We start from the raw sequence: 6,907 nt of genomic DNA on the forward strand, positions 1-6,907 counted from the left end.
CCGAGCTACAAACGGGAGCTTGGTGCAGGGCAACTCCCCGGCAGCGACGCCAAAAATGTGCGCTTTTGCCGCACAGGTCGTAGCTAGGGACTTGCCGAACACCGTATGCGAGCCACGAATGGCTGCAAGCATACAACCAGGAAAGTAAGCTCAAACAGAATGCAAAAGGTGTGTCACTCACCGCTCAACCGCCACCTTGAAGGATTCCCGCGTCGTAGTGAAGAAGGAGCCGCCGTCGTCGCTCTACTGCCTCTCCGCCGTGCCTCCGCCGTGCCGCTACACAGTGCTCGATCGCTCTCTCACTCTCTCTCTCTCTCTCTCACACACGCAGGAGAAGGAAACCAAGGAGATAAGGCAAGAGCACTCTTGTATTCACAACACATGAGAATAAGGATTTTAGGGTTACATTTGACTCTTATAAGTGACTTGGCCGTTCACACTTGGGCGCCCATACATGGCCGGCCGACCCTAACCCTTATCCTACTGATATTCAAGGTGCGCCTCACATCGGCGATCACCCAATCCCTTCATCCTTAACATATGGTGCCGACAAGCCCGGCCCATGACTCAGAATATTTAAATTAATGACGTAAAACATAGTACGTCTCAATGTCCGTCATAGGTTAACAAATATGAATGTCGATATATCTCACTCTACAGATGCTACTATTATTCTAAAAGATCTGTAACCTCCTACTTTTAATGGGGAGGAGAAGGAACGCAATAAGGATGTGGTCAACACTTTTTTACAAAATTGATAAGATTTGCATCGATTCTCTCAAACTCTAGAGGAGATATGCACGCTTGAAACAAGCTTAACTCTAGGATGTAAAGCATACAAGGGGTGGGGATGAGCTTGGAGCCGAAAAGAAGTCTAAAGGACCATAAAAATTTTTGAAGCATGAAGATTTTGAAAGAGTTAATTTTTTACAAAAAAATATTTTCACTACATGGAAAAGGGTCATAGTAAACTGTAGTGTCCTAAGCTAAAAGAAAATGAGAAGAATCAGCATCATGATCAAAGTAAAGAAAAGCAAGTGCAAGTGCTCCCACTAGAGACTTCTCGTCATAAGTTTAAAGACGTTCAAGTTTATCATGCTGATTCTACTAATGCGTGTTATGTCACGTCATCGATATGGGTACCAACATTTAGACCACATGAGTTGGTTAGAATCACACTAAAGGTCATAAGGTACAAGTTATGATTGGTGATAGTGCAACACACAATTTCTTGAACTATACTTTAGTCAAGAAATTAAAGTCGCCACAAAGTCCAAGTGATCATAAGTATGTGGTTTCTTTGATTAATGGCTATGATGATAAAGATGTGGGGGATACAATAGTTCATGATGTCCCATTAGTCATTCAAGGTCATGAGATGCATTTGGATTTTCAAATTATGCATATCACTTGAGCGGATGTTATTCTCGGTCGTGAGTGGTTATATAACATTGGTCCATCTTTGTCTAGAAGTTTTTTACATAATGCTTTTGGGTTTGAAGTAGATGGTAAGAAAGCGTGCTTGCAAGGTGAACATGTTGTACCCTCCTCACCTCTTATATGTTTTATGGAATTAATCTCCTTGTACAAGCTAATGAAGTAGAAAACATCTCTTTGTGCTACATGATTCTTGATTATGTCATTTCCTTTTCTGCATGTGAAAACATAAGTGGTTTAAGTGAGCACAGTGTTTACATGACTTCTTTTCAATCAAAGCATGTTAACAATAAAAACGTTAATGAATCCCTAAAGCAATTGTCAACAATTTAAAGATGTGTTTCCAAATGAATTACCAGAACGATTACCTCATGTCTGCAATGTTGAGAATCCAATAGAAGTAATACCTGGCTCAAAGCCTCAAAGCCAGTAAGTAAGCCTCCTTATCGGGTTAGTTTTAAGGAGGCACAAGACGTCGAACGACAGTTAAAGGAATACCTTAAAAGTGGATTCATTCGACCAAGCACTTCGCCTTGGGCTTCAATAATTCTATTGGTGAAGAAAAAAGAGGGGTCTATATGACTATGTGTAGACTATTGTATTTTGAATCAAATCATGATTAAGAAAATTAGGGGGGTGGGGAGGTGGCAAAAAGGCCCCTTCTTAGAGAGAGAAAAGAAACTCCCCAACCAATCACAGAGCTGGAATTGGGTACCCAGGGACTCTGCATGTCAACATCAGCTACAGAATTTTCCCTCTTTCTCTCTTTATTTTTCCTTTCTCTCCTTTATTATCACTTTCTTTTGTAGTTTTGAAACTGTGAGGGGAATACAAGGAGATCAATCCTGCTCATAATTCTTAAATCTCCTTCCCTCTCAAGTAAATTTCCCTCAAAAACAAATGTTCCCTCCCAAAACGTCTCCTCTTCCTTCACGAGCTGTGTTTTGTGCACATCTTCTCTTTTAGTATAGCTCACCCAATGGCGCCTAGAACATCCCACAGAATAACCTTGGACAAGTACAAGGAGATGCTTGGAGATACTATATTCAACAAACAAGAGGTAAGACGATGACCCACAAGCTTCGTGGACTCATATGTTATATTCAACTGCAAGTCAGAATTAGACGAATGGGAGCCCATCAAAGTGAGCCGGTTTTCATGGGTAACCCTTCTCCCTTCACAGAAGGGACCCTGCACAGCAGGAAGAAAAAGAATGCGTTAAGGGACACCAAGAATCACTGGAAGGCCCGCATCATCTCCTTCAAATCCTTTGATAATAAGGTGCTCGTTGAAATGCAACACGTTTACAACAGAAACCAACTAGCATTGTGGTATCACTCATCATTCCCATCAAACTAAGAGTACAAAAAGACTGCTTTCTTATGTTTGTTGTTGTAACAATGGTATTGATTAAATTTTTTACTGGTCTTTGTAGATATCTTTCCCTCAGATATCTATGAATGGGCAGGCAATCGAGAGCATTACAGGTCTATTAGATGTCTAGCACGCATAGATGGGAGAAGAAGTATACCGGATGAACCAACAAATAAAAAAGGAGGTTTTCTTCTACAATAAATTTTATGAGACTCCTTCAACAGGCCAAGCATATGGTGCCCTTCTTCACATTCCTCTCCCTCCTTTCCCCACAGCCAAGAGTGGGTAGTGCCATGCATGCAAACAGTTGAGTCTGTGCAGACAAAACTTGCAGCAATAGCAGACATAAAGAATAACATGAAGGTGACATTTGGGTCAAAAGGGGTTCATGTGAAATGGCTTGTTCCCTTCAATGTTTTTGGGCTATTTTTATGAACAAAGACATAAATACCCAAGAGGTGGGAGGATGCCGACACATCTTGGGGAGGAAATATTACATCCAATACTATGTTGAAGGTGATATCTATTCTATTTCTTATTTTTATTTTAATTTATGCTCATCTTGTCAATTTAAATTCAATTCTATGGTTTAGTATTTGTTGTATATATACGTTTTGTATTAAGTATTTTAAGGTCACATGTCAATGGTATTAGAGGTTAGGGACACTTGGATTTGAAGAATAGGGGGAAGAAATGGTATCAAGAATAGGGGGAAGGAGTGGTATCAGAGGTTAGGGATACTTGGATTTGAAGAATAAGGGGAAGCTCACAAGAATACAAAGGGTAAAGTAGTGAAAGACTCAAGAACTCATGGACAAAAGCTTAAAGGGTTATGGAGATTTTCTGAGCCCTTGGATTTGAAAATTTAGGTGAAGGGCTATGGTTTAATATCAACCTTGATAAGCAAACCACTCTTTTTAAAGAGAAACTACCCTTCTTCTTCCCAAAACCACTTTTGTAAATTTTAATCCTCTCTATAATCCATCTGTAGTATGGATGGAATCAGCAAATTAAGGAGATCAAAACACTAATTTTAGAATTGCTAAGCACGGAGCATGCTCAAAATGTATAATGGAGGGCTCAAAATTTTTCTTCTTCCCTTCTCCAAAAATCAACGATGTGTTGGTGGTTTCTTTTTGTTAAAGAACAACTAAATTTCTTTTTTGTCATTATATATTTCTTGATTTAATTTTTCTTTCCTCCTTTTCTTCCACCACTCGGCGACGCCTGAAGAGGGATGGTCACCGAGGGAGATTGGTGGAGGGAGCTTTTCTTGGCTGCCCTCTCTCTTTACTTGAACAATCTCTCTCTAACTATTGCCACCACCATCTCCGCCCCCACCATCAACTAGTCCACACCACCCTCTCTCTCTTCTCCCACCCTCTTCCCTTCCCCTCTCTCTCTTCCCTCCCTTTCCCTCTCCCGCCCTCCCTCTCTAGCTCTCTCTAGGAGAGAGAGTGTGGTGTGGGCTATATCCATCTCTCTCACCCAGGAGCTTCAGAACTTCATGCCGAGTTTTTAGGCTTCTTAGCCGCTTTATCCCTAGAAATAGAATTAGAGCACCTCTTTCTGTAATGAATCGTGTGTACCATGGCATGTCTCCGTAATTTTGCTTCTTTATGAGTATACATTTGAGATAGTGATTTTGGGGAGCCGTGATGCTCTATGTATATATTGAAACTTTTGATAATAAATGATGTTTTGTAAAAAAAAAAAATCCAAATTGTTTTTCATGATTGTGAATATGATTAATCTTGTTTCATGAAGTAAGATGAAATAATTATCTGTTTAAAGAATAAATTACAAAAATTAAACAATCATAAATCTGTTGTCAAAGTTAAGTCGACGAAAATCTCGTTTTGTCAGAGTCATGAGGCATGTGGCCCGGGCAACCGGATCCTCTAATCGGTGATGACGAAGAGTTAGATCCGGATGTTCAAAAAGCCCTCCACAGATCCCAACCTGGTCCCTTCAAGGGTGAAGGGAAACAGTTAGGTGAAGTAGTGGAAAAGTGGATTGAGGCAATGGAGGAATACTTTCATGTAATTGGCTACAATGAGAGAAGCAAGATGGCTCTCGCCAGGTTAAAGATTGTGGAAATGGCCAAGGTCACTTGGAGGAATCATTGCGAGACTAACCGTCTTGATCGGAATACCCAGACCTAGACCGATCTTAAAGCTTACCTCAGAAAGAGGTTTTGTCCTCCGGGCTTCCTTGAAACTAAAATGAATGAGTTCTTGGAACTAAAATGAATGAGTTCTTGAAACTAAAGCAGGATAGCCGGACAATTGAAGAGTACCATGAAGCTTTTGCCCTGCTCCTTAAATATTCACCTCAGTTGGATGAAGAGCAGCTGATGGCCAGGTTCATTCGAGGAATGAATGAGCCATTGGACACCATAGTAAAGAATGCCAAACCTATCTCAATGGCCAAAGCAGTAAGAATGGCAAAAGACTTTGCCAAAGCCTTTCTTGTTAAGGTCCCGCCAAAGCCTTATACCCTCTAACTTTAAAAGATTCCAAACCCCGGGAAGTACTTCAAACTTTCCTCCCCCAAAGAGGCAACAAGGCCCAATTTAGAATCAAGATGCGAGAAGATTCAGAAGTGAAGGAAGACCCTTCCCCCAGAACACTTTCTCAGGAGCCCCACCTATTTCAAGGATTCAGAGGGATGAGCTCAAAAGTGAGAACTGGTGTTTTGGATGTCACGGTTTTGGTCACCAGTGCTCAAAGACTGCCCGACTCCTACCATGTCAAGGGGACATGGAAGTCAAGTACTGAGAGTGCAGAGACCGACCCCTTCCTATCAGTCAAATCAAGGTCCATCTTGTCCAAATCAGGGAAATCCCAGGAGAACTCCAGCTGAGCCGTCTGCCTTTGTCCAGAGTAGCCTCAAAACTCCTTCCTCCCAAAACTCGGGCAACCAAAGAGAAAGAGTTCCACCTCAGACTGCAGCAGCCAGAGCAATCACAATTGCAGAAGTAGTGGAAGAGGAAAGAGGATAGATTTATGCTGCAATTGAAAACCAAGGGCCAAATCGCCAATTCTCCATCATTCATACTCTAGTTGAGTATCAGGGTAAGCCTTTTAAGCTTTTGATAGATTCAGGCAGTACTCATTCTTTCATTTCCCTTGGATGCTTGCGTAGGCTAGTCTTAGATCAAAAATCAGGGAAACCTATGCAAGTTGAATTGGCAAGTGGGAATATTCTTTTCACTCACCTTGAGACAGATTGTATTCAATTCAATCTAGATGGGAATTTAACTGACTGTCAGTTCAGAGTTATACCTTTGGGATTTTTCAACAGGATCCTTGGAATGGATTGGCTCCATAAAAATCAAGCTGACATTCACTGTCAAAATGGAACCATTTCCTTCTAACCTTCACAGAAATAAAGTTCAAGAAATCGAAATTTCAGGATCCCCAAGTCTGCAGTTAGTAAAGGCTTCTAAGTTACTAAAAGGACTTGGAAAGAAGCAGCGCATTTATCTTGTCAAAATGAATCCAGTAGACTCAAAGTTAAAAGCTAAAGAACCTGAATGGTTAAGTGATTATGATGATTTATTCCCAGCAGAATTAACAGAGATGCCTCCAATTCAAGAAGTAGATCATGTGATAGAGTTGACCCCCGGAGCTCAGCCAGTAGCCTTGCGCATGTATAAAATGCCAGTTCCTGAAGCCATCAAACTCAAGGAACAGCTTAGACAGCTGTTGGAACAAGGGTTTGTAAGACCCAGTGTTTCACCTTGGGGTGCGCCAATTCTCTTTTAGAAAAAGAAAGATGGAACGCTAAGACTCTGTGTGGACTATAGAGGTCTAAATTAGTTAACAGTTAAGAATCAGTATCCTATCCCCAGAATTGATGAGCTTCTGGACAGGCTAAGTGGAGCCTAGATCTTCACAAAGATAGATCTCAAATCAGGGTATTATCAGATCAGGATTAATGAGCAAGATATCCCAAAGACAGCCATCAATACTCGGTATGGGCATTATGAATTCACTGTCATGCCGTTTGGATTGACAAATGTCCCAGCTACATTCAATCGATTAATGCAGGACATTCTCAGAGAATACTTGGATGATTTTGTTCTTGTTTT

The sequence above is a fragment of the Cibotium barometz genome, chromosome 37 (assembly GCF_041138505.1).
Source record: "Cibotium barometz isolate CiBa-2024 chromosome 37, ASM4113850v1, whole genome shotgun sequence".
Lineage (NCBI taxonomy): Eukaryota > Viridiplantae > Streptophyta > Polypodiopsida > Cyatheales > Cibotiaceae > Cibotium > Cibotium barometz.